Below are 26,297 nucleotides of genomic sequence, written 5' to 3'. Positions count from 1 at the left end.
TTTTCTTCCCCCTACTTTTTTTGTTGTTGTTGTTTTCTTCTCAATACTTGTAGGACAGGAAAGAAGGGACAAACACATAGAATTAAGAAAGTTCTACCTGGGCAAAGGTGTGTCATTTTATCCAAAATACTTCTAAATTTCTGTAAATTTTTAGATTACTAACTTTATCCTTCTGTCTCATTTGATTAAAATTCAGGAAACAAATCAGTTGCATTAAAATAACATGACTTCCACCTTTTTTATTTTGATTGTATTAAGCAGACGTTATTGGATAATTTGGTCACTGGTCATAGGAAATTGCCATTTAACTTAATATTAGAGTTAAATTCAGAGTCAGAAGAATGATCCAAATCAGCCTGTGTCACGTAAAAGGGATGCGCGAAATGCTGGCGCCATGTCAAAAATAGAAATTATCCCATTTTGTTCCATGGAACCAGTATTTTAACCAAATGACTTAACTAAAAGTCTAGTTGCTCGACTTTATGTACATAATTATATTTCTGAAATCAGTTGGTAGATTCCATCAGGTCCCCTTCTTCTCAGGGTGTTACAGGTGTCACTTACCTATTACAATTAGGAAATGTGTTTTGTGGGGGTTTTGTGTCAGGTTTTTTTTTTTGTTTTAAAATTTATTTTTATTAATAATAACTTGTTCCACCTAAGGAATTTGATCAGTGTTGAAAGTCTCTGTCCTGAGTGCCAGCAAAAGGCTCAGTCCTGCAAGTTTCCATCCAGCAAGGCACTTAGGCATGTCCTTAATCTCAGACATGGATCTCATCCCCAGGACTTCACCAAATAGAGGCTAAAGACCCTGCAGATGCAACCCCCGAGCCTCCTCTCCACTGATCTTCTGCAGAGCTTCCATAGATTTGTTATAGTAATATGGTAAGAATTAAGCCGATGGCATTTAAGGTATTGTTATAAAAATACTGCACAAAGATAATACATGCTGTATCGTACAGTGTATCAGTTTTCAAACCAGGCAAATGAAGTTTTCTGCAAGCTTGAGCTCCTTTGTTTTTTCGTACAAAAGGGAACACTCTTGTAGCATCTTACGTGGTTTTGATTATAGCATTTGTGATTCTTTAAATATTTATTCTTCAGCAGTTAAGAAACTTGGTGAAGGGGAACTTTATAAACATTTATCGTGGCTCAAGTGTTCATGTGGAAAAAAAAATGAATCCCTTTCTCCTATAGGGAAGAAGTACCTTTTCATAAAATCTGAGTCCTCAGTTCAGCATCCATGTCATCTTGTTCAGGACAATTATTGAAAATATATCCAGCCTTACATAGATAACTAAGTTTCTGTGAAAGTTGTCTAGACTCCCCAAAATGCATAAAGTCTGCCCTAAATTGATGCCCATTCCACATAGCTGCCCATGAATCACTTCAGCAGTATTAGATCTGCCATTTGGCATTTGCAGCGTGCAGCTCTCCAGAAGAGAGGCGAGGAAACGCTCCCTTCACCACCTGAAAGATTTATTTGCTTTAAAGTGATTGGCAGCAGTGTCATCTAAAGCACCACAGGGCAAATTCCATTTGATTAAATAATTATCACATATGACTAAAAAATGTACCATTATGTGTGAACACAAATGTAAACTCCCCAAATTCTCTCCACTTCCTCACTTGCTCCATTAATTTCTCTTTCACAGGCAAGATATACAATTACTGACTTTAAACTAAAAGGCTTTCGGGGTAGGGATGGTACTCAGAACTTAAAACACTATGTGCTGATTAAAATTTTATACAGCTTATTTAAAACAGCTTCCCTGGGAAGAAGTGGAAAGTGCATCACTCAGTGGACCCCAAGCAGTTTTCAGCAAATTCAATCCCGCAGAACATTTCCTAGGGAGAGGCAGTGACTGAAAAGGGATTGTTTCTGCCTTCTGCTGCAAATAATTAGGGTCTCTTCTATGGCCCAGTTTTTCCAGGCTCTATCTGGGAAGATTTCTCAGTGACTTCAGTACAATTAGAACTGTTAAAAAGACTTGCATGATGACTTCCAGTTCTCTGAACAGTGAAAGACAATGAAAATGGGGTGTACCTCATAAATAACAATGATCAACCAGTAGAGGCACAGCCTGTGGTTTAAGTGGGTGCCCGAGGGCAGGGCAGCACAGCTGGGCACCACTGACTTCTTGCTGTGACATGGGATCATGCCTGCACTAGTATAATTGTAAAAACATACCTGCTAATATTAAGATGGATAAACAGAAAATCTAGGCCCCGCAGGTGCCAGTGAAAAACCCATCATCTCTTCCCCACCTCCCCTCATGGCTGCACGTGCTTTTCGTACTCCTGTGCCAACCACCTTCTCTAAAGACAGCAGAGGCAGTAGATGGGTATGGCTGAGGGGATGAGGCTCTCCTGTGATGCTGCAGTGCCACCCTCAGCTGACATTCGCAACCTCAGTTGGATAGAGTGAAATAGGAGGACACTTGTGGAGAAAGGCTGGCTGGATTCTTTAGCTGGTCTTTCTCATTAAGTTTCTTGCTTTATTAAACTTGTTCTAGTTTTAGGCATTACTTTCAGGATGAAGGTCTGGCACAACATCTTCTGTCCTTCCTCTGACTTGCAGAAAGAGAGGTAGTGTTCTCATTTGTGATTTTCAGTTCTTTATTTTCCGAAGTGCTTTGTCCAACTCAGCCTTCAGATACCTTCCAAATACTACTTTGTCTACAAAGGCTGTGCTAGAGGAAAATTGTTTGATTCCTGATACTGTGTGTGTCTGCTTGATTGGGCAGTAATTCTGGATTCCAGAACGGTTTATTCTAAAAGTGGCATCACTCCACCTTGGTCGGTATTGTTTGCTGGGATTACTCCAAACAAGCTTGACCTGTTGAAATGTAATGTTTCTCATACTAGTTTCCCAAACTAGTGAGGCTGTTGCTATTTCAGGTGGCTTAAAAATATGTGCACAGTTTGTACTTTGAATGTTTAATAAGCTTAAAACATGAAATATATAATGCAGTTTGAACTTTCTAGTGTTATTTCATCACCAAAAAAGCAAAGTCTTGAGGCTCAGCAATTGCCTTTGTCAGAATGTAAATTCCAGCATGTAATACCCAGGCTGTATGTTTCAGGAAATCAGTATTAACCTATTAGTATGCAGTTTTCCTTGGAGAAGAGCCATCTTCACACTGAGCCTGTATTCCTGCTTCAAACCTTCCTGTCACTGTTCCGTATCCACGACCCAGCCTAAGGCTGCCTTTGACGGTTCTCCAGCCATTTCCTGCATACTGCACTAGCACTAATTGAAAATTTGGGTGGCCTTGCTTATTTATTTTCCTGGAATGTAGTGGGTTATATTTTCATGGCACTTTCTCAGCAGTGCAACGTTTCAATTTCAAAACCACTGCAATATGAGGAAAAGTAACCCCCAAAATTAAAAAAATAACAATAAAAAGCAGCATATCTTTGATTAATTTTTACAGTAGTTCTTTTGTAAAAATATATAATGGAAAAAGAATTCAATGTTGCTTTTGTCTCTCGAGATCAAAGGCAAGAGAAGCAATTTAAATACACGTACAAGATGATCACATGCAGACACAATGAGGCATGAAACTTTAAATGTACAGATGCCATGGAAATGAAAAGATAATATAAAGTGTGTTCTTTGCAAGTCTTGCAGAGTTCAATAGCTACATAATGTGTGTGGAGGGAAAAGACAAACAGCCCCCCTGCACTCTCTAGGAAAATTCCAACTATGCCATTGGCACTAATGCGGTGCTTTGCCTCCCTGGATTTCTGCAGGAATGTAATTCCACAGCAGACAGGGCTAGTGTGTCACTGTTACCTCTGTGCTTGGAGATGAACGTGCTGGGCATGAGTACCTGCTGCAAATTTCAAGTTTTGATCAAAAAAATTCACTGATCCCTTGACAAAGTTTCAAGTCAATGGAATTATTTTCTCGTTGTGCCTAATTATTTTGTTTTATGGCGATTTTTTTATTGTGCGTGCAAAAAGTAAAAGTTGGCACAATCCTGTTCATTTTTTCCTAATACACTAAGTGCAACAATTGAAGTATTTTGGGAATAATGTTTTATTCCCAGAATTCGGGCATAAGGAAATGTTTTACAATAAATACACAATTAAGGTGCTTATCTGTATCTCAGAAATTATTTGGAGGAAGATTGACTTGAAGCTGGAGTCTATTTTTTACCTACAGGCACACATCTTTAGGATTACCCAACTATTTGAATTATAGATGTTTGAGAATGGAAATAAATCTGGATGCTGAAAGGAAAAGAAATTTGCAAAAACAAAGCGTCTCTCCTATTTCTGAGTTTTCAGGATGCTGTTTTGGGGTTCTATCCATAACTCTGACATTTGGAAACCTTTTAGTCAAGCACCAAGCATTTCTTGCAATTTTGTGGAGTAACAAAATAAGCAGGGTGGGGTTTGGTTTTGGGGGTTTCTTGGGGGGATTTTTTTGGTTGGTTTGTTCTGGCATTTTATTGTGGGGTTTTATTTTGGGGTTTAGTTGTTTGTTTTTTTGTTGCTGTTGGGGGTTTGAGGAGGTTTTGGTTTTTTAACTGAAGCAATCTCAAATCAAAATGTCAGCCCAATAATTCCTCCATATTTCCATTTCCTTCTTTGAAAAGTCAAGTTCTCCCTACTGGGGAAGTTCAGATTTTACCTTGACCTTCCCAGCCTGTTCTGAATCCTATTTTCAAACTCCCTCATGATATATTTCCCAATGAGAAAGTTGATTTTGGCAGTTAAAAAGTGCCCTGAGCAAAGGGTTGTGTAGCAATTGATCAAAGTGTACGTATTATGTATGCACATATTATGCCTCATTACAATTAACAGGGAGTTTTGTTTCAGCTGGATATTATAAATTCCCTGAGGTGAATGGCTGAGGGAACTGGGATTCTTCTGCCTGGAAAAAAGAAAGCTTCAGGGTGACCTAATTGCAGCCTTCCAGTACCTGAAGAGAACTTACAGGAAAGATGTGGCAATGCTCTTTACAAGAGCATGTAGTAACAGGACAACAGGGAATGGGTTCAAATTAAAAGCTTTAGATTAGATATTAGGAAAAAATTCTTTATAGAGGGAGTGGTGAGGCACTGGATCAGGTTGCCCAGGGAAGCTGTGGATGCCCCACCCCTGGAAGTGTTCAAGGCCAGATTGAATGGGGCTTTGTGCAACCTGGTCTAGTTGAAGATGTCCTTGGCCTTGGCAAGTGAGTTGAACCTAGGTGATATTCAAAGTCCCTTCCAACCCTAATCATTCCATGATTCTGTGAAGGGCAACACAAGTGAGTAATTGAGGACTTGGCTTTTTTATTTATAGCTTGTTAATTTTGCCTTGCAAATGAGAGCAGTAATCAATTGGGAAAGATGGGTTGAAATGGAAGAAGACAGTGTTCCTCCAGCCCTGTCTCACCTCCATGAGCGTTTCTGTACCTTGTTGAGGATACAGTCACAGCATCAGCTTGGCATTTAGCACAAATGAAACACAGAACAGGAGGGATCTTGTGGTGGGCATATGGGGCACTTTTAGAAGTGGGTTTGCTGCACATAGAGGCTGTATCTCTTACAGTGCTGAACAATAAAGAGCGTTTGTCACATTCACAAATGACTGCTACTAATTCCTCTAATTCTGATTTTGTATTTTTTTTTCTGCAAATGCCTTTAGAGAAAACACGAGGATTTCCGTCAGATCACAAATGATGTTGTCTTTCACTGCAGCTGATAGTTTTAGAAAATGGAAACTATTCTAGCTGGTTTTCACATGCCATCTTTTATTCTGTGTCTAGAAATACTTATACAATCAAAAAAAAAATTGTTTACTGCTGCTGCATGCTCGCAACTGAATCATGACACAGGCAGCAAATGGAATGATGTCAGCATAGAAAGCTAGCCAGTACATAGCAAGAGCAAACACAAGCCTGGTGTCAAAGCTTAAATGTTGCACAGAGCTATAAGGCACCTTATGAATGTGCCTAGTACATCCCGCCTCTTAAGGAAAGACTGATTATAGCTACAGGAATAGAATTGTTCCTGGAGGTGCTTTAGCCACTTCTTAAAAGCTTCCAATGAACAAGGTTCAATGGATTCCCTAAACAATCCATTCCAATATTTCATTGTCTTCAGTGTTACAGTTCTTCCTAATGCCTTTGCTATAGTGTTTCTTATTCATCATCCTGTCCCTCCCAGACATGGAAATCTGACTCAACCACTGCAGTGCAACTTTCATCCAGCTTTCAGAAGTGGTTGATTATTTCCCACACGCAGGATCTGAGCATGCAAAACGCTATTACCATTATTATTACTCTTGTTGTTATTATTGTTATACAATGGTAATGTGGAAACAGGACAGAATATTAATTATAAATATATTCAGATATTGACCATATTTTAAAATGTGTGTCTCAAAGAATGAAGTGAGTCAGGGTCTCAGGTATGAGCTGAACTGGGGATTGTATAAGGCTAAGTCCAACAGGCTACTTAACGTGCATGCACAATTTTAAGTATTTGAGTTCAGTACTTTTGGTAAAGTGAATAATAGACCTGAAAGTGTTTTCAAGTTAATGGGAACTTGTAAGTGCTTTCTTGGATCACAGCCCAAGAGCTCAGCACATTGCAGGGCTAAATACAGATTTAACAGTCTAAATTTAGGCCTCTGTGTTTTAAAACATTGGCTAACATTCTCCTAAGAAATTTCTGTGGAAATTGCTGAAGATCTAAAGTCAAGGCCAAACACCCCTTAGACTTCTGGGTCTAAGAATAAATGTCACTAAGAAACACTGAAGACTAGAACTGTAGTTCATTAAAATAAAATATTGTCATGTGTTTAATGGGTTTCAGATGAAGCTGCCTGATCTAGTACTTTTGATCATACATTTAAGACACAGAATAAGATTCAGATTTTAATATTAATTGCTTGTCTGAGATACCAAAATATCTGAAAGGAACTTAATAATTATATCTAGTTGATGTAAAATGCTGCTTCTTGCTAACAGCATAGTTGTGGCACTAATCTGAATGCAAATAGTCTAAAAAGTTAAGTTTAGAAAAACCAATTATTCTTGGTTACACAGTTTATCTATCTACCTTTTACCATTCTCATCCCCTTTTTCCGAGCCCTATTTTGTAATTTTCTTTTTCTTTTTCACCCTAAGAGACTTAGAGATCAGTTGGTTAGGAGAAACAAAAGAGAAAAGAAGACAGATAAATAGGGAGAATTATGAGGAAAGAAAAAAATAAAGCAAACAAGAAGGTATTTTGTAATAGATGGAATCTTTATTTGTAATATTAAACACAAGAATTCCTATATTATTTCCTTTAAAATAAATACAGTTTTGCAGAGACACTGAATGGAACAAGTTAGGGAAACAACTTGGTTCTATCAAAATGAGTCAAACTGATAGTTAAATTAGGAACCATTGTTCTTTGTTACTCAAGTTGACTTTCACTAGGAGACATAAGGAGGTGTTGGCTGCTACTGGAGCAGAGATATGCTCCCTTCCAGTGGAGTGGACCTGGGGTGCTCAGACAGCAATGAACAGTCCCATGGGTACAGTTCAATTCTGAGCAGGAGATCTGATCTCTAACTCAACATGATTTCAGCAGTCTGAAAAAATATCTGACTAATAGCTTTTCCCTGCTTATTCCAAAAGTATGGAAATTAAAGCAGTTGTGCCAGAGTTTGTTCTTGTGGAAAAGAGAAACAGAATCTCACCTGGAATTTGAAGGACAAAACCTGCCAAACAGCCTTTGAAGTGGGATTTTTTTTTTCCTTTGAGAAAGAAAAGGTACAAAATTTTAAGTTGGTTTAGATTTCAACTTCTCTCCATCTATTTTTTACGATACCCACAGTACATAAAGGTTGGTCCCAAGAAGTATTTAAACTGATGCAACTTAGTAGTGACACTCTTGACAGAGCTGTGGTATACAGCATTCAGTATTTTTAGCTGCATAAAGTAATTTAGTAATTTGTTTCATTGGTGCTGTTTAGAGAAACAATGCCTCTGGGTCAGTAGTGCACAGATTCCTTGGATAAGTCTTGAAAGAGAAGAATTAGGGTGGTGTTAGCCAAGAAAGTAAAAGAGTGAGAGAATTTTGTGTACTGTTGGAAATAGTTGAAAGTGCAAAGACTATATTTTTTTGTTTGATGTGGAAAAAGTGACTGTACGTGTTCTGGAAGAAAACTCAAAATATTGTGTGCATTAATTTATATGTTGTTTCTCTTGAAGCATACCAGAAATCATCTGGGAGAAAACACTGATCAGTAAGTTGTTTCTTTCTCTCTTGCCTTTCAGTGAAGATAAATATATTTCACTTCATAATGAAAGTTTCTGGCTTAAGCTCCCGGATAATAGCCAAATGCTACCAAGGTCAAAGAATTTTTTTCTGGACCTATGTACAGAAAACCTATGACTTTTAAAAAGCCATAAGATGTAAGTAGATCAGTTCCTGGATGCTGCTTTGACAACACAGATCCAGTTGATTTTCAGTTTAAGAGGAAGCAGAAAGCAGCTGGTCTTGGGAGCAAAATATAATGAAGGAAATCTGCTTGGAAATTGAAATATCTGTATGAATTTTTTATAAAGTCTATGGGAACTTCTAGAAACCAACATCCACAGGGATGTTTCATTGATGGTTCAAGAAAATAAAGGGAAGTGGAACCAATGAGGCGAAGAAAGGCTGTGCAGTGATAACAGATTTGTTAGAGCAGGCAAGGACGTGTTGGGTTTCTTGGCTCTGCTCCTGGTTCTACTTCTACGGCTTTGTCAGGTCACTGATCTGAAGTTCAGAAGACATAACATGGAAGCAATCCTCTTAATTTCAAACAGGCTTTAGATTATGTACACACAGGAAAATAGGAGGAGCTGGTGAGTTATAAATTAGATAGGTTCCGTTTGTGGCAATTATGAAGCAAACCGTCTTGTATGCATTACAAGAGAGACAAACAATGATGACCATGGATTTGTCAAGAACAAATCAATGATGACCATGGATTTGTCAAGAACAAATCCTATTAAACCAATAAGACCTCATTTTAAATTAGGTAACAGGTGTTATACAAAGGAGAGAAGTATTAAAAAGTCATAGATCTTCATTTTAGTAAAGCTTCAGCCAATGTTTCTTGTGAATAAGCAAAGACAATATGGTCCAAATTGAAAATCCCATGGTGTCAGAGAAGGCAGGGCCATTTCTGAGGAAGAGTTAGCAAAATGAGGCCATTATCAAGAGGGGAGATGTATTGAAAGAGGTTTCTCAAGGGTCTATCCTGTATCTGATACTCCTTATAAAATATCTAAAGAATGGAGTAGAAACTAAGCTTGATATATTTGAAGAGGACATGAAGAAGAGAACAGATGAAAGAGTGTTAAAGAACAGAATTAGAATTCAGAGGGAATTTGTCAAACTGGTTATGAGGGGTTTTTTTTTAAGAAAAACACAGAAGATAGTATTCAATAGGTGCAATAGACATAGCATCATCAGTTCCCCAGATACAGGATGGGGAAAAGTAAACAGGATTATAGTTGCCTGGAAAAAATATAAGTAGAGTGAGTCACAGGCTAAGCACAAGTCACCACTGTTATGCTCTTGTAAAAAGGAAAATGCCATACAAATGGGGTAGAAACAGGAAAACAGCCTGAAAAATAGGCAAAGCAATTATTTTGCTCAGCTAGCCCATGGTGCAGCTTAATTTTTGCTGTTTGGAGGTTGTTTCTTTCAAGTTTTTCACCTGAATTGTGCTTGGCATGAGGAATTGTGTTTTCCAGAATGATCATTGGGTGTCCAGAGAAGAGTACAGGGGAGCTCAAGCTTGATTACCAGTCCAGAAAACAATAATTATCAGGATATTAATGTGACTGGAATAATGAGGTAAAGAATATACTGGGCCTTTAAATATGGACAAGACTGCTACAGGGAGGAAGCAAAGAGTCTGTTCTCTGGGCCAGTAAAGACAGACCTCTCACTAATGGACAGAAATTGCAGTAGGGGATATATTCAGAGCATACATTAGAAAATAAGGCCTCTAGTGATAAGGGTAGAGAAACACTGGGAAAGATTGCCTGAGGAGATGGCAAAAGCACCATACTGGGAAGCCTTTAAGAACAAGATTGAAAAAACAGTTATGTTACAACAAAAGAGTAGTTGATCCTGTCTTGAGGCAAGAAAAAGAACTAGAAAGGGTGATTTCTTAAGGTCATTTTCAACCTTAGGCTTCTTAGCATTTTTCTGTTCCTCAGATTTTCCTGGTTATAATATTCACCTCACAAATTTAAACAGGAGTAGGAGGAGGTCTGGTCTGGATGTCCGTACATCAAAAAAAATTTAGGCAATAGTTATAAGCTTTAAGGTATTCCGAAAGCAGCTCTGGAAAGGCACTTATGCAGTACAGAATCAAAGTTAATCCATACAGTTTGTCAAGAGAAGGTGAAGGAGTAAATCTGCTGCATTTCACAAACATCTTCAAAAGGAACATATTTCTGTTAACAAGAAGCAGGCTTGCAATGGACAGATACTGCAGCTAGATGAATTTACCTTTTCAAACAACATTTATATTTCCATCAAGTTTTTTTTACACATTAAGATAGTGTGGTACATGTTAGCATAACCACTGAAAAATCTTCAAAAGTGGATGGATGGATTTGCCATTTCTCCAAAATAAATAAATAACAAATTTTATTCTTTGAAATAAAATGAAGATGCCTTTTTAAAAAACAGCTACAGAGAGACCTTGGTGTGGGAATGGCTGGAGGAAATTCTACAGCTTTCAATATTCAGGTTAGACAAGATGATCACAATAATCTCTCTGGCTTTCAAATCTGTTTACCCAGCTTTGTAGAGAGATGTAATGTTTACAGATCACTGTCAGATCTGCATAAATGGATTAGAAAAAGGCAAGAATGAGCAATTACTCTCGTGACCTCTATGAGGTATAACACTTACTATTTACCAGGTCATTACATTACAAATTGTCACTTCTTTCCTCAGTTTTAGCTGCATCGATTAATCTCTTTAACAGCATCTGGAGTTCCATAGAGTAATATATTTATAGTAATATATTTATATTAGCAGCATTATATATGACAGCAAATATATACTATATATTTTGGTATATACATCATAAGTTATATATACATGACAGATATATATATATTTTAACCACACTAGTTTTCTTCCTTTTGTTCCAAAGAGATATGTGGGGTGGTGTTTCTTTTCTCCAGAGGGTCACATCTGCAGTCAGTCACTGTCAGCTTTGTTCTGGAGTCACTGAAGGGGTAGGTGATGGTCACTAAACATCAGCTGGGGAAACCACCCACAGCAGATTCAACAGAGTGCACCACACAGGAAGTTCTGCATTGACAGTATTATCCAGGGCCCTATAGATCATAAGATTCCTGGATACTGCTTGTGGAAATAGGAGGATTTGCCTGTGTGGACACCAGTGAAGAAAGTACATATCCCTTTTATAAGGCTTCTGCTCTTGCAGAGTTCAGCCTGGTTGTGCTGTTCTGAAAAATTCCCAAGGACCATGATCTGCATAAAAACACTGCTGAGCAGCACTTTAGAAAGAGTAGCCCAAAATCTCTAACGGCTAGGTGAGATTTTCACAAGCAAAAGATCTGTCAGCTTGTCCTCACTTGGGAGGTTAACACTGGGGAAGTTGACTCTTTTCAAGCTCAGGTTCCCTCTTCTTAATGATTAACTTATTGAGGGTCTTTTCACTTACAACGGAGATGAATATTTAATCAAACCAGCAACTGAACTGCAGTTTGGCACTGAAACTTATCACTCGAACTAAATCTTAACTCATGGTTGTTTATTACAAAACCTTCTGGGTACACAGTTCCCTTTATGGACTCCTACAAAAGCCAATGGGCTTTTTGGGCACAGGTATCCCCTCTCAGAGGACACTGGGCTGGGACCCAGGTATGCAGTATGCTAGGTGGGGCCTTCTGAATCCAGCAAACCTCTCAAAGAGCAGTTTTCTTTGGCACATCTGATGGCAGGCATTCAACGAGAAAATTCAAACAGGCTGTCATGGAGGAAAAATATAATTTTGAAATAGGTGCCAAATGGTTGCACTTTTTTTTAACCTGAAAACTTTTCTTCGAGAACTGAGGAGCTCATTTTCTACACTAGATATCAGCAGAAATTGCAGTAACTAGTTACAACTTTAGAAATAATTATAGAAAAGATAGGTACCATCTGCTTTTGTTTTTCCCCAGAAAGTGTGTAATGTTTTATACAGTAATGTCCAGTGAAAAGAGTCAGAAAGTATTGCTTATTCATGGTATGACATATTCCAGTCTACTAATTTAACCTGAGCAGCTTTAACTTATGAAAAAAAGATAGGAAATTTGTGGTGTTTAGCCATAGTGCTTTTTATGGTGCTTTAAGGTTTTATGCAAGGTAATTTGTTTTCCCATTAATGTCCTGCTTTGGGCTCGGTTGGCAAAACTGAGGAATGGATTCTTCCTTTCTGGTTTTTTTCTCCTCTCATTGTGTTTCCTCCCCTCATCAGTAAGATTTTGCCTGAATTTGTCTTTTGCAACCAAATATCAAACAATATCAGCAAAAAGTGAAAAAGGAAACCTCCTGATTCTTTCCATAAGGAAAAGAACTTGTGTTCAGAATCCCCCCAAGCAGCCAACAGGTTTGGAAAGAAACATTTTTACTGGTTTATCACTAAAGGATGGGTTTATTTCACTCGGGCTGACAGCATTGCTTGTTTGAGTACTAGTGGTTGGGCTTTTGCCCACCACCTGTCCTTCTCCACCTTCCCTCACAGAATCACAGAATGGTTGGGGTTGGAAGGCACCTCTGGAGATGATCCTAGCCCCCTGCCAAGGCATGGGCACCTGGAGCAGGTGACACAGGAGTATTTGTATTTGAGCAGGTGTATTTGGAATGTCTCCAGAGAGGGAGTCTCCATCACCTCCTTGGGCAGCCTCCCTCACACCCCATGCTGGGAGTCCCACCTCTACTGCTGGCTGAGTTTCTGCCTAGAGGGACAGTGCTTGGGAGTAGTTTCATCATCATTTATTACTGTTCAGAGAATCACAGAATCTGCAGAGCTGGAAGGGACCCACAATGATCACCGAGTCCAACTCTTGGCCATGCACAGCATCGTTCCCAGAGTCACACCATGTGCCTCAGAGCATTTTCCAAATGCTTCTTGAGCTCTGTCAGGCTGGCGCTGTGACCACTTCCCTGGGGAATCATCTCCCCCTCAGGGGGAAAAACCTTTTCCTGATACTCAACCTAAACCTCCCCTGGCACAACTTCAGGCCGCTCCTTCGGGTCCTGTCGCTTTCTCCTTGCCTTATTCAAGGCTGTTATAATTAAGTTTGTATTTGGTTTTTTCCTTGCTCCTCATCCTCGACGGGAACCAACTCCCATTTTCCCCGGACGCCTTCAGAGCCCAAAGTTGGGAGAGAGAGAGAGGGAGGCGGGGAGGGGGCGGGACCTCTGTGGAGGGGCGGGGCTCGGCGGCCTCCCCCGCCCGTCTCGCTGGCTCGGCGCTCCCTCGATGTGCTCGGGCAGCGGCTGGCGGCGCCTGCCGGCGGCGGGCGCGGGGCGCTGCCGGGAGCGGGGCGGCCGCAGGTGCCGGATGCGAGCGGCGGCGGGCGGTGAGTGACCGGCCCCGGCCCCCGCCCCGGCCCCCGCCGGGCGCTGCGGGGCAGCTCCGGCCCTTTCCCCCCCCACTCCCACTCTCGCCTCCCCGGGGCGGAAGCCGTCCCCCTCCCTTTGGTCTCCCCCCACTTCAGCTCCTCGGGCGGGGTCGAACGTCGCGTCCCCGCCCCGGCCCCGTGGGGAGCTGTCGGCGATGGCTCTCGGGGCTCAGGGGACGTCGCTGGGCTCCGGCCGTCTCCCCCAGCGGTGACTTCCCGGCTGCAGCAGCTCTTCCTGCTCCCCAGCCCCCTGCCAGGAGACGGGGCACTGCCGGCAGGGCGGGGGGGGTTCCTGCCGCCTGCGGCTTCCCCCGGGGGCACACGGTGTCCTGCTGGGCGATGCTCCCGTGCGAGGTCGGGCCCGGGCCGGGGAGCTCTTCCCAGCGCTGGTGGCGCCGTCCTTGCGAGCCAGGGCCCGGCAGCGGCAGCTCCGTGGCCTTTGCCTCTGTCTCACATGTGTGACCGGGGCCTGGGGGAGTGCCGGCGCCCGCTGGGCTGCACGGACTGGGGACAGAGCTGTGTGCCAGGTTCCAGAGTCAATTAGGCTGGAAAAGTCTTGTGACATCATCCAGTCCGACCCATGTGAAATGATGGGGTCATTCGGCTCAATGAAGTGTGGGTGTGCTGGGTGGGGGATAGAGGAAATATGCTGGGTAGAGAGGTGAGTCTAAGCTGGTTATTTGCAGGACTTGCTGAAAACCTGGTTACTCGCAGGACTGATTTTATTTTTTTAAAGATTTTTAAGGTTTTTTTGTTTTGGTTTGGTTTGGTTTTTTTTCTTAGTTTTTAGGTTTTTTTCTTTTTAACTTTGCATTTAGTTGTGCCATCAGTTCTCAGATACAGCTTCTCAAAATGACTGGGTACCTAGGCAACTGCAATAAGAAAGTAACAGGGTGAGGAACGTGGAAGGAATTGAAATAACATGCTTTTTGAGAGATGGTTGCTTTCATTCATATCCGTCTGGAGATATTACACTTCTCTGAGATTTAGATTTATTTTTTCGAACTTCCGACCCAGTTCTACTTTTCTGCCTCATTTGGACTGCCTTGCAGTCCAGAAGTTTCCATGAGCTTGATGACCAAACATCTTTCCTCCTTGCCTCTTCAATATTGTAATTAGGAACCTGAAAATTATCTCTTAGCAAGGTGTAGATGAAATTTGGGATTATGTTTCCAAAAGGGAGTTTCCCATTCTGCCCAGTTTTACTGTTTTTTAAAATAGTCTTCTTTCTGCGATTTCCTCGCTTATTGCAGGTCAAAAGCTCTGAGTCAAAAGCCAGTAAAATATTATGCCATCCTGACTCTGACAGGACATCAGATTAAATCTAAACTCCAAATATTCATTATATAAAATGTAGTTAAAATCATAATCTTTCTTCAGTTTTCCAGGTTTTCTGATCCTTCTTATAACAAGTAAACAGTCTCTTTTCTCCTTTAGTGATTTCTCTGCATTTCATTGCTATAAACTTTTTTTTTTGTTTGTTTTTGCTTTTGATAATTTGGTTTTGCTTATGATAAAATTGTCAGAACAATTAAAGGACTGTACATAAACAAACTTGTGTCTTAGAAAAACAGGTCTGTTTTCTTCCTTTACATTTTTCTTACCTAAAGAAGGAAAGCTCGTTAATTCTTACTTCCCTATTTTTATTGTATTTTATCACAGCTTGCACTGACCCAACAAGAGGCATGTCTTGTTGCAGATTTTTTTCCTATGGATAGCTTAGTTTACAGTTCTTGTGGTTTATGCCCACTCCTTGGACAACAGTGTTTTTACTTAGATGGGATTTCTGTTGTCTGCAACATCATTTAAAACAGATGCGCTTATTTTTATTATACTGGGTGGACTTATCTCAGTGAAAATTATTGTTGTAAGTTGCAACTTATAATAATAAGTTGTAATGGTAAGGGTGGTTTTCTTTATGGAAAACATATTTTAGGATGTGTCAGAGGTGAAGCAATTTAATTAAAAGATTGTTATCCATCAAACTTCTGTTGGCTTTTTAAAAAAATACAAAGTTGTATTTTTCTGGTCTTCATTCAATAAATGAAAATGTTTTTACACACTTGATAGTCGTTCTTTTTTTTTTTTTTAATGATCTAATTGTTTCTTCATATTTTAGAGTTAAGTAGCAGTCTAGGTTAATTAAATTCCAAACAGATTTTAAAAAAAATTAGAGTTCTAAGTCATGAATAGTAAAAAGAAAATCTAAAATTGTAGGATTTCTTGTGAGAGTGAGCAAGGGTTTTATGCTAGCCGTTGAGTGAATTTGAGGCAAAACTGGGCAGTAAAGACATTAAAATCTGTAATTCACCAGTTTTTTTTCCTGAGGTCGTATTAGAAAGAAACTGTATCCACTGATACAGTCCATTCTTTATTATGCTGCTCTTCCCAGAGAAGCTGGACTAAAGCAAAATAAGTAGGTTGACTAGAAAGGCAGAGGCCACTGACCTCTTTTATTAATCAAAACTTTCAGTTGTGTTATGTTAAACCATACTCAATTTCTTTCAATGCAGCGGTATGTTTAGCTGTAAAATCAGTAATTATTAATCACTGTACTTGAAATTAAATATCAGTTTTGAGTTATTTTAGTTCTGTTTATTCTGTGTTTTTCGGCTTTCCAATTTCACTTTAAAAAAAAACAACCAACTAAGAATGAAAAGAAAAAAGTATTTATCTCTATAGGATGGTGACAGAAGATTGAGTATAAAAGGTGTTCTTAAAACACAAATTCTGACAACTATGGTAAATATTCATGAAATAATATACAGTTAGTTTTGTACACCAGGACAAAAGCTTGTGAAGCACATACAGACACTACCTTGTTTGAATGCCTGTAGGTCAGTATTTATTTATGCAAACAGGCAAAGAAAACCTTCTGCAGGAAAAGTCAGAAGTACTTCATTTTACAGTCGTGGACTGGAAAATAGGAGGACTCAGAAGATTGTAGATGTTAAAATGAATTTATTTTCTATGTGAGTTTTTCAGACTGAGTGGATCCCACTGCTATACTTGAAGCCAGCTGAAAGTTCAAAATCCAAAAACAGCTGAATTAGTATCTTTTAGCAGGAGTCAGATGTTAGCTCTTCAGCTTAACTTTGACCTTCTGTCTTGGACCACCTACATTCTGTAAATCTGGACTGTGCAACATTGTCTTTCAAATTACTTTTCCCAGGGGAGAAATATGGTGTTTGGTAATGGAGGGAATCTTGTTTGTAAAGGTGCTTGGAGGATGAGGGATGATGAGACAGCACATGCACAGCGCAGTCACGTCAGACTCATGTTTCATCTTTTGTGCTGAACATGAAAGCAAAGGTCTGGGTCTGCAGTTTGTGAAGTATGAATTCAAAAATCTGGCTGATAAAAATTTTTGTCCTTTACCCTGAAAATTATTTTAGGGATTTTCAATCAGCGTTTGAGTTCAAAAGCACGTGGATTATTCTCCTATGTCAAAAGCTATGAGAAGGGAAGGGCATCAGGGAGAAAAAAATCATTTTTGTGATATCCTGGAGAAAATAAAACCCCTCAAAACTCCCTTGAAGCCACTTCAAAAAAAACAAACCAAGTAATGACAGAAATACCGGCAAATAATTATTAATTGTGTGATTGGCATGTTACAGGTTTTGCATAGGGAAGATAAGATACCCTTTGCATAGGGTAAGATATGTATTTAGTGTTTTAAACAACACCAGGACATGCATATCACTCCTCGAGAAATTCCTCGTAATTTTACTTTTTGTATTATTCTGTAAGTATTTAGTGCTTTTTCTCCAAAAAGATCTTAGTCTGTGTAGCCTTTTTTGACTACCAACGTTATTAATGTGCAGAAAGTATGTTAAGCATTTTCATTAGAAAATACTGTTATTATGCCTGGTGATGAGTGTGAAAGCCAGTGTTTCCTTTCTAATTTTGTTTGCTTTGTTTTTAAGGAAAACAAAGTTTCTGAGACACCAAGTCCTTAATGGGTCTGGTTTTCCCTTGACCTTAACGGAACGGCAGATTCCCAGTTTTCAGTTTGATTCTCAAAGGCAAAGCTTAGGCTATATTGTGCAGAAACCGGTGGGGTCTCTGGCAGTGTAAAAAGTGTCTGTGGATCAGATTACAGTATGAATCAAGGATTTTTAGGTATATTTAGACATGGGGTTTTTTTCCTTTGACACTGTTGATAACCCCAAAGTGATGTACCCTATATTTGGAAGTTCATCAAAATGCTTGCATTAGTTAAAGATTTAGGCTATGCTAAGTAAAAATTCCTTTTTAAATAGCCACACTTTTGTTGAAGGCAAATTAAAATGATTTATTTTTTTTGAGGTACTTATAAAATGTCTCCGTTAAAAAAGCAATTACTTTCAGTTTTCTGTTTAAGAGTTCCGTGAGTCTTGTGACGTTTCGAATCTCAGAGTGGTTTTAACAGGTGTACCTTGCTTCTTGTTGGAAGACAGCACATTAGATTTTTTTTCAAAAAATTAAGTAGCTACGTATATAGCAGGTGAGTTCTTTGCATGCTTCCTTTGCAGAGAAGGTGGGGGAGATTGTGTTTCTCACTAGACAACCTCACTACTCTTGTAAGCATGGTCACTCCATACAGGAGATGGGAGGCAGACGGGTGAAAATGAAGACTTGTAAGGCAAAGACAGGCTTTTGTTAGAAAAGTACCTGTGCTTGCAGTCTGTCAGGGAGGTACTTGAGTGTGTGTTGGACCATGTGAATTAAGAAAAACGCTATAGCATATGGCTTGAGTACTTCTCTGAGCAAAGGCCAGAAAGAGGTGTTGGGGAGAGAACATGAAAAATAGAAGTCTAAGTAACACAAGTGTATGTCTTACCTTTTAAAGATTTTTGAAACAAAAGGAACTGCCAAAATAGTCACACAGTAAGTGTTAGTGTTGCAGTCCTACCTACAAGCATCCACGTTCAAGCTTCAACCATGTGAACTATATAATTACAGTGGTTATATAGTGTTTTTATAAAAAATATTGTGTATAGTTACAGGGCTTAGAAAAAAAAATCTGTGGTGTCTTGTTTCTTTTTTCTAGAAAAAAAAATTTATCCCTTTGGGATTCATGTAGTTTATTTTTCTGAACTTCTGGATCATTCTGAATGCATTTGCATAAACATATTTGAAAGATTTTTATGCTTGAAGTATTGTTTTTGAATTTCTGCCTGTGAATAACATAAGATCGAGGGATAATGAGGCATTAAGACTTTTTACCATTTTCCTATTAATTAAATGAGGTATCATAACTTCAGAAGAAAAGAGGGATGAATGGCTTACCTGGAGGACAGCAGGAAAATGACTTCTGGATGAAGCAAACGTTCAGAAAGCATTGCAGAATGGAGGTAGAGGCAGATGTAGGAAGATGTGCTTTGTGAGAATTTAGAAATTAATGAGAGATTTATAGCCATCTGTGATATAGTTTTGTATAAAGCAGAGTTGACTATTTTATATATATGTTTATGTATAGATGTTTAGGACATTTCTTTACAATGTTGCTTTATTATAGTGGTGTGTCACATAGTAAATACAGAAGCTTTTAACAAGTAGATAAATTAATTTCTGGGGAGTTGTAATGAAATTTATAAGAAAAGTAGTGGAATTTTTGGGGAGAAACATCTGTGTTCAAACTTTCTTTAATTATATTTTCTTCTGTGCTGTTACCCTTTTCTAGGCAAGCCAGCATGACCAAAATAGACATCCAGAAAACTTAAATTGGTTTGACTTAAGTCTTGGTAATAAATAGGTGCTGTTACTTTGAATATATCGGCAAAAGTGTTCATTCAAGAACTGGTATAAACCAGCATATTGACCTAATTAATAAATTGGGGGAATAAATTCTTTTCAGTGTGAAGTTACAGAACTTTGAAGCTAACCTTTTTAAAAATGTATTTGGTAAGGTGAAATTTTTTTTTGACATTTTTTTCTCAAGGTTTTCACAAACAGAAATACATTCATCCTAGTTTATAAGGCTGTTACTGACATTTGGATCATTGTAGTTTTGATCGTTTTGTTTAATAGTGGCACTTGGAAATTGTCATTGTCACTTAGGTAAAAAGATTTTGAACTGAGGTGAAAATGTGACTGTGGTTCTGGGCTGTCCAGATGTGTATGTATTAAATTAAATTTGTGTGCTGGTGAGCTTGATGGGGGAGGTATGTGTGTTCATGGTAGCAGAGCAGAGGGAAGGAAATCTTTTTTTAAAGTAGACTCACTGAAATAGATTTTATGAGTCTTCAAACATTTTATTCCGCTTTCTCTGTTTGAACAGGTGACATAATTGGCAGATGAAATGGTTTCTGAGCTAAAAGAAACAAAAACTCCCCCCCCATTTTAAAAGTCTCTGTTCATCTGTATTATAGGCTATTGTTGGTTTTAATCTATTTTTAGTGTTTTGCTATTTTTGCTCCTTGCTGCTGATGAGTTACAAACTCAGTGTTATATGTTGGCTCATTAACTTCCTCCAGGTTGTTTATGGTATACATTGCTAATGAACAAAACTACATTTTACGGTGTAATGTTTTTTGAGAAAATTCAGCACTTTGATGTCATCTGTGTGCTTGATCGTTCTTTGTGGCAAATATCTCTTCTCTCTCCAAATAAATAACATCTCAGAACTGATGTAAAAATAGATCAATATATAGATACTTTTCACACTGTAACTGACAGGATGCTATCATAGAAAATGTACAAGGAAATGGATTTATACTAGTCTAGATTTTTTTTTTCTGACATGTGATAGATAGAAGGTTAATTGATGTTAAATGGATGCTTTGTTAGCCCTTCATCAGCTACTAAACTAGTACAGGAGGAGTGCAAATCATTACTACAAAAGGCCAAGGCCAGTATGTTTTCTTAGTGAGCTTTATAGGTCTTTTTTCTTATCCCTTCCTTCTTTCCCTCCTTCCCAACCACACAAAACATAACCAGCTGTAATGATAGGAGGAGAGAGCAAGCAGCTTTTCTAAACACACACGCACACTCTCGCACTCCGGCCCCCCTCTTTCCTCCTCATACCTCAGCAGAGTGACAGCTTCTCGATGTTGCGTGCGAGTGAGTTCAGCTGGTGCTGTGTGGTCTGGGTGTGTGGTCTCCAGCTCAACCGAGAGGCTGCTAACAGGGTGGATGAGAGAGAGCAACACTGTTTACTTTAATTTATTTCGGATGCCGGAACTGTGCCCGGAGTTTCTCCCGAGCCGGGTTCCACCGTCAGCGGTGTCAATCCCTCGCAGCTGCAGCCCAGGCTGCGGCGGGCGCTGAACTCCTCTGCCGAGGGCTCTCCCAGCATCTGCCCCGGGCCCAAACCTTTTCATCCCTTGTGACTCACAAATGTTAATGGCATCGCTGAGTGCTGTGATTATTTTACTTTCACTCTGTCAAGATACATCGCCATGGAGATGTACCTTGCTGGGTTAAGGGAAGCGGGACCTCTTGATGCTGAAGATGCTGAAGGGGAATCTGCAAAGACGTCTGTTGTGAAAGCAAAACTGCTGTACTCGTTCCTTGTCCACCCTAAAACTAAAATGTCCAGTGTGCCCTTTGTGGCTGATTGGGATATTCAGGAGCCTTTTGAAAAAGCACAGGGTATCATATTATGTCATTTAATACTCCAAGTCTTTTCTGTTGTTTGCCCTCTCTGTCACAAAACTTGCACATTTTTCCAAATTGGAACTGATTTTTGGCATGTAATGTTGTAGGTTAACATGTTTGTCAGTGTTAATATTGGCTTGAATCAACATGCCGGATATGACAGGGCAAGACAAATGAGGCTTTGTTTTTTCTGTGTGACAGTGAAATTACCCACTTTTTTATGTTTGTTCATCTTTTCATTATAAGTAGCTTAGTGGTGTTATGAAGAGTTTCTTTCCCCCTAAATGTAAGATTCTTGAGCGCTTCTTGTTTAAATTGACAAGTCTTCTTTTATTATTTAAATAAACATGCATAGATTCTTAATATCACTTGGAATTTCAGCATTGTTTAGCTTATTCACTTCCCAGTCTTTTCTGGCAGGCTTGCAGGAATGGACTTTATATTATTAATGCAGTGTTGAAGGCTGTGGCAATTCTAGGGCACTGAAGATCTCCAGAGGGGTTAATAAATGTCAGTTATTTTCACAGTGCAGCTTTTTGGATGCTTTTAATTCTTGGTTTATGTAGATCATCTGTCCAAATTTATATTGTTGGGAAGATAAAGCATAGAAAAGGTTGTAATAGTGTTTTTCATCATTTTGTAATGGTTTTAAATACAGACATTTAGGAAACATTTTGCTTTGTCGTTCTTCTTAGGGTCATTTGCTGTGTCCCTTCACTGACTTTGTCATAGTGTGTTGTACTCACTCAAGGGACTCTCTGGGTTTTCTAGTGAAAACAAATTACTAGATTTATGTACTAGAAGCACAAGTTTGTGGAGTTTAAGGTTAAAAGGCCATCACCTACATTCTGGAATCTGAGTATTTATTGCTTGTTTAAAAAGACGTGTCCTAAATCTTTTCATTTGGGAATCATTTAATGCTGTGATGTTAGTGTAACTCACCTATTGCTTTCAGGTTGGTTTTCTTGTAAAAGATATTACAAGGGGTTTTTTTTTTCAGTAAACAACAATATCTGAGGCATACTGGAATTTGCACATGGGTGATGCTTTAATTTTCCTGCCTCAACATTTTTTAAATTTTATTCTGTCACATATATGATTAAGAACAAATAAATAGCTGATACCTGAAGCTTTAAATGCTTGCTTGTAACTTAGACTTTCTCAATGATGTCAAATTGGGTTTTTGTTCCCTCCCTTCTTGAAAGCTTTGATTCCCTTTGCTAGATGACCATGGCACTTGCATTGACCTTGAGTCTACCTTCCTCCAAGAGGATCTTTTTAGTTCAGTGTCTGTGACAAAGTATTACTGAAAACTTGAATTAAACCGAATTTTCAGCCACTGGAACCATCTTTCTATTTTATTTTAGAAGTCAGAAACTCTGTTTTGAAACACTTCAACTGCTAGTTTTTCCCACTGTTGAAATTTGTAAGGTGGCAGCATATTGGTACTCATCTTCCAAGGGTCCATACCTTCAAGATGTTTGTAGTTTCCCATTGAGATTTGAAATTACCAGCCAATTTACTATCCTTCAATCCTGAACTTTGGTTGTTCATGTATTTCATATTTTGGTGGTACTTCCAGAGTGTAGTAAAATGTAGAAAGTAGAACTTTGCTTTACAGAATAGGTATGGTAGCTATTGGCATTGTACTTCGGGTTTCTTCTCTGTTTGCCGTTGAAAGTTGAATGAGGAAACCTATGTAAGAACTCTCATTTCAAGCCAACTTTAAACTGAAGTCTTACAGAACTGAAAAAAACCCAAAAAACAAAAACAAATAGTTTTGTGCTTTCCCTTATGCTGGGCCATATTTCATTGCTTCATTATTTATTTTATAGTGGATTTTCTTATAATAATGATGGAAGATGTCTTCTCTTTAGCAAGCTTTTAATGCTCAGAATTGTCTGGATTTTTTTTTATTTTTAACCAAACCTTTGAGAGGACAGTTTATTTGAGAAACTGGTGTAAAGACAAAGATGATGTTTATGAATGGCATTTTTCGAGGGGAATTTGTAGTAGATGGTCTTTGCAGAGGTTTTCTAACTCCTTGTGCTTTTATGACAAAAATTATGACAGAATAATAGAATAGTATGGGCAAGATCATGGAAGCAGTCAACCAGATATCCACATTAAATTGTTGGGGAGATACTGTGAGGAAATGAAGTTGAAAAAAAAAAAGGGTGGAGAGAAACAAAGAAGGAGAGAGAGCTCTGCTAATGTAGAAGATTGTCCATTATAAAAAACAGTCTTGTTGAAACCTCTTCAGTGAGCCTGGCTCTGAGAGGAAAGATCTTGTATAGAAAACTGTCTTTCTGCAATCTCTCCTTGTCTGCATGAGAATCAGTCTTTCAGGAAGAGGACTGTTTTTAAAAAAACAGTATTTTATGTGTAATGCATATTTTGTAAAGAATAGATTTTATCTTTAGGGAAATGTACGGAATTGCAACAAAAGCTCAGAATTACGTGGTTGTCATGTTTTGTGAAATGAAAAAGTAATTTTTTATCAGATTTGCCTTAAATATTTTTTAAAGAAATTTAGGAACTTGCCACAGCAGTATAGTGGCTAGACTTCCCACTAAGCATCTCAGTCCTGTTAGCTATTGACATCTGTCCTAAGAAGGAGAGGAAATATTGCAAATGAATTGAAGGCTCCCAAGCATTTGCTTGATATTTATAATAATGACATATTACAAATAGTTCCACTCTTTGAAATAAATGAAAACAGTTGGTGTTTAAAAATAATAATAATAGAGCATCTCAGTGCTGTAGTCCTTGGAAATGTGTTGAGATTTACTGTGGTATTCTCATTCCAGTGAGGTATTTTAAAGCAATTCTGCAGTAAGTATGGAAATACTTTAGAAGAAATACTAGATCTCAGGAGGCTCAGCATTTTTATTACATTTATTTAGCTCATCATGAAGGGGGATCTAGTGCCAATTTCTGAAATCCAGAAAAAGATGTTGTAATATTACTTTTGAGTTTTGGTATTGAAACAAGCCAATTACCTGTGTGCCTGGGTATTTTGAAAGCAACAATAGCTGCGATGCAAGGGAACTGTAACATTTGGGAGGGAGGTCAACCAAACAATACCACACAAATAATACCACAGCAGCTTCTATTTTACTTGTGTTTCTTGAGGTTAGTTTCCTCTCCATATTACCTGATGTTCCTGAAGATGCCTTTTTTTTTTTTCCGACATCAGTGTTACTGATTAACATTCCACATAAATACTTACAAAAAATTGCTCCAAAATAAAAGAGGTGCTTTATATTGACTAACTCATATCTAAATATATGTTGTTTCCTGTAGAAGGTGGTTGTGTGTATGGAAGGACATAACACCACTGTTCCTTTACAGCTGTTGTGTATCCTTGAGCTCTGCTGAGGATCTGTGAGAAAAGCTGCAAAGACTACATAGATAAAATTATGAGGAATACATGCAGTTTGTTCAGTTCCCTCTTGCTAAAATTAGGGATCTGATTCTTCTCTAGCATTATATTTCTATTGTGCTGCCCACTGTTTTGTTAGGCAGTGTTGTGGTGGTGGAGTTTTGAATGTAGCACAGATGAGAGGAAGGCTGAGCAAGCCTTATGGCTCCAGGATTAAGGATGGTGACAGAAGACAAGGTCTATAATTTTCACCTATGGTGAGTAAGTGAATCAATAGTTGTGCAGATGATGTATCTGGGCAAGGAGGCTTGGAGTAGGGAATATGAGGGAAGAGGAAGTACAAAGGTGTCTGGATTTGAAAGAAGGATGGAATAGTAATATCCTTTTCCCTCCCTGCTTGAATTTATGCATAAAAATTCAAAGGTACAATTGACAGGGAGAGGCAGAAAGAGTTTGTTTGCAAGATGAGTACTTGGCCTCAGTTTTGAAGTGAAGCAGGGACTGTCTCTGTGAGAGGGAGGATGAGGAGAAGCCAGTTCAGTGAAAGAAGTAAGAGTAGGGCACTAGCAGAGCACAGCCTTCTCTTCCATAGCTGGAGATGACTGTCAGGTGATTTCTTTGTAATCTGATGATGCAGTTCTTTTCTTCAGTGCTGTTCTACCCTTACAGCCTGCATTTGTTTACTACTTGCTTCTCCAGCCTCATGTTGGGTTCATGTAAAATGTTCCAATATTTTACATATTAGACTATTAGGAGCACCTATATAATGCTATATAACTTAATTCCTTTGTCATCAGTTTGTTGTTTTCAAAAAAGCTAAGTAACCAATGTTTTATTAAATACATTATGTAGTTTTTAATGCCAAGAAATATTATGAGGTTTTCCAGGTAAAGATACAAAGCCAAACTAGATACAGATTGTGTGTGTTATTATGGGCCCTGTCCAGCCTTCCTTCATATGCTGGACTTGGGTCACATACTGCAGCTTACTATGTTCTTCCTTGTTCAACATGTATTTACATTTCTTATTAATTACGCACTGTTCAGTCTGAGAAGTTCTCTGAAGATATTAATACTTTTGTTGTGTTCAGGGTATCTAAACGCCTTTTCTGTGTTAAAGAATTTGTTTTCAAAAATAGCTTTTCAAATGAATGATAGCATTCCTATTTAAAATATGTAAAACCAAGCAAAAAGACTTGTAGAATTGAGGTAGTTTACTAGGATCTCAGTATTTCAGAGCATTGTGCAGTATTCCCTATATTCAGGATGCATTTCACACTGACTTCAAGTGTGGCTGTGGGCTCTGAAGCTGGATCAGAATTCATAGTTTTTTTATAGGTAGGTGCTATGAACCTATGGTATGGACAGACAGACAGGAGGTCCTGTTTTGAGATCAATATTTGATTACTTTTAGCATGAGCTCTTCCTCCCAATTCCTGCCTTGTCTGTTTCCATCTTGGTTTTCAATGTGTGTTCCAACTTCAGAATGTGAAGAAAGAAACCAGTCAGTGGGAGCTTCTTTGATTCTCATGTCAGATCTAAATACTACCACTGAAAAATGTATCTACCAATGAAAAATGTGGGGAGGCTGTGTAGAGGCATGGGGTATGTCGGTACAATGAAGGTATTTTGTATATGCAGAAGCAGCTGAAACAAGCAGTATGTCTTAACTGCAGGAAATTGGAAACTG

General features: G+C 38.7%; 1 protein-coding gene across 1 annotated transcript in view; it reads left to right on the top strand.

Annotated features, from left to right (window-relative positions):
- The first annotated feature begins 13,541 nt into the window (after positions 1-13,541).
- EXOC2 (exocyst complex component 2) overlaps positions 13,542-26,297 on the top strand; it is a 125,489-nt gene continuing 112,733 nt past the window's right edge. The window contains exon 1 of the mRNA XM_015618996.2: positions 13,542-13,600. The gene's annotated coding sequence lies outside the window, so the exon portion shown is untranslated. The remainder of the gene's footprint in view (positions 13,601-26,297) is intronic.

Source organism: Parus major, chromosome 2, assembly GCF_001522545.3.
Source record: "Parus major isolate Abel chromosome 2, Parus_major1.1, whole genome shotgun sequence".
Taxonomy (NCBI): Eukaryota; Metazoa; Chordata; class Aves; order Passeriformes; family Paridae; genus Parus; species Parus major.
Note: the sequence above shows the minus strand (reverse complement) of the source record. Positions and strands in the feature narration are given on the sequence as shown.